Source organism: Pinus tabuliformis, chromosome 7 (assembly GCF_031772625.1).
Source record: "Pinus tabuliformis cultivar Carrire ecotype Pingquan chromosome 7, CPIR1, whole genome shotgun sequence".
In the NCBI taxonomy this organism is placed as follows: domain Eukaryota; kingdom Viridiplantae; phylum Streptophyta; class Pinopsida; order Pinales; family Pinaceae; genus Pinus; species Pinus tabuliformis.
Genome location: NC_142293.1, coordinates 1,678,018,252 through 1,678,021,206, shown reverse-complemented (window position 1 = coordinate 1,678,021,206; position 2,955 = coordinate 1,678,018,252).

Sequence of the window (2,955 nt, the reverse complement as noted above, 5' to 3'; positions counted from 1 at the left end):
AACCGCCCAAGCACTTGTAAATCATCATCGAATATTGAATGATAAAATATATATTGTTATACACATAAATGTGTCTTCAATTGGTAAAATCCAATGAATAAGAATTACCTATTTCAGTGGTATCAGAGTTGTTCCTTCCTCAGCTAGTGGTTGCACAAATTCATTGTGCCATCAACACGTTTTACTTGTTTCCCTCTCACTCTTCATAGTCCCCATTAAACTGTGCTCCCTGCCACTGTTGTGCCTCCCCCTTCCACCCATCGAACCTTCGTTCGCTGCAATGGTCGTATTCCACATTTACCTGTGACACCAATCCTCCATCATCCACGTTTGTCTTCGTGTCCCTCTCATCGTCAATTCTTTTTAACAAATCCAGACCATGTTGCTACCATTTTTCATTTTCATCCACTGCGTAATGAATGGCCCACCATCATTTCTTGTTCCACTGACTCAACGATGTCCCAAGAAGCGTAAAACACTACAGACACTCCATGTATTTCCGTGCAGAGTCCAAACTGTGTTCCGACATTCCAACCGGTCCTGACCTGCTTCAAATTGCGTTGACAGATTCTAGTCCCATTTTCCAAGTTGTATAAATACACGGTAAAATGAAAAAATGATTTATTTTCGTATATGTAACACAACGATTATATAGTTCGTATTACTATACTACTATATAATTACATAATAATAAAAAATTAATTATATAATAAAGTTAATTTAATTATATAATAATAATAATAATAATATTATTATTATTATTATTATTACTACTATTATTTAAAAAAAATTGGGTCTACTAAGAAAAAAAGGAACAAAATGGGAAGTAGCCATGCCGATACAAATTCAAGGAAATTTCAGGAGGAAATCGACAGGATGTGCCAATGCCTTGATAATGTTGAGGAGGAGCAGGAAGAATTCGGAAAAGGCTAAGAGAAGATAATTATCAATCAAGACCAAATGGCGATTAATATAAAAAAAATAGAGAGCATGATGAGCCAATTTATGGGAGGAAATAATCCACCTTATAATCCCTTAAGAACACAAGGGTCACCACAAAGTCCCAAGACTCTAGAAGGCGAAGTTTTTCCAAGCCATGAATTTTTGTTGATGCACAAAACCCCACGAATACCGAATATACAGTTCCAAGGAAGTCAGTATTATACAAAGTTTCCCAAAAGAGACTTCACAAAATTAAAAGGGAATTACTAAAGGACGATGCTAAATAGGTGAACAAGAGAAGGTCGACAAGAGAAGGTCATGACTACATCCAACAACCTGGAAGCTGGAGCATATGATTGGTTCTTGTGGTGGTGCAATAGATGTGAAGGTCGTGTGTTCAATTGGAAATTTTTTGTGGTAGCTATGCTCAAAAGGTTCCATGATGAAGAAGAAGACGATGTTTATGAAAGATTCGTTTGCCTAAAAAAAAAGGAAATGTAAGTGAATACACCCATGAGTAGGAAGTTTTAGCTATAAGACAAAGAGGGTTCTATGAAGAAGAGCTGCTAAAAATGTATAGATGTGGGCTAAAAGGGTATATTCGAGAAGAACTAAAACTATATAAACCTAAAATCATTGAATAAGCTAGACATGTAGCAATAATTATTGAGCGAAAATATAAGCTCCATAAAACACCATATGCGAGTAATGAAAAATCCAACAACTACTCGAAAGGGAAGACAAGTAAGTCGTCTTTAGAAAACACTGGTAAGTATATTCCTCCACCAATGCGTGAAGGAGGAAAACACAGTCAAATTTTGAAAAGAAAAAAGATGGCAAATGTTGGACATGTTGAGATAAATATTCTCCAGGACACAGATGCACTACGCAAAAAATTTACAATTCCGAAGCAGAACAAGAAGAGGAATCTTCAGAGGATAGCTCTGACGAAGAAAACAATGAAGAAAATGAGACTCCTAATCTAGATCCAGAAGAAGAGAATATGCCAAGAATTTCTCTGGAAGTTATCATAAGGATAGCTCAACACAAACATTAAAGCTTAAAGGACATATTAAGAAGCATAACGTTATTGTATTAATAGATTCAGGAAGTACTTAAAATTTTATAGACGTCAATGTTACAAAAAGACTAACATTTTTTCCTATCCTGTAGCAGATTTAAAAGTTGTGGTAGCAGATGGAAAAATAATAGATGGAGTAGGGAAGTACCTGTTGACGGTGCTGGACCCACCAACATGTAAGCGGATCTCCTTAGTAAGAAGTCCCAACTAGACCTCAAACCATTTGGTGTAGGAGTCCCAACAGTGGGTTGTACAATATCGCCTTGACTGTGGTTGCGTGTAGAGGCAAGTAAGATGTTCCTGTTGGTAGCAAGGGTGTGGCATATGCAGCAAGTCAAGGAAGGTGCAAGAATGGTTCTAACACATGGAGGTTGAGGTTAGTGCACCCCTTGGAAACCTGTGAAAGCACTGAGTTAAGAAGAGAACACACAAGCAAAGATGCATCACAAACTAAAAGGAAAGTAAGCTAGCAATCCAAAGTGATGGTTAAACCAACAACACATTTCAGTAAGATTCATACATACATACATAGGAAAGCCAAACATGCATGCATAATAAAAAAGATACATATATCATTTAGAGTAAACAAGATAGCTGAATACAATACGACATATGCATGAAACGTGTTGGCTCTGTTATATTAAGAAGTGAAAGTTCCAATCATATAATACAACCATGACCAACCACTAGTTCCGATAGCGGAATGTTACAGTCAGTACCGCCTGCTCCTCCAAAGAGATATACTAGCTCTGCACAGTGGAGAAGCCAAGGCTCGTTACAATACTGTCCAAGCTTTCTCAAAGATACTCCTATTAGAAGCTTGGATGACCAAAATCATCTACAATGAGTTATGAGAGACTATATATAGCAAAGGGTGTGGTGGCCCTTGACATTCCCCTTTGTGACTGTTCATCTACCTTCATGACTCTTCA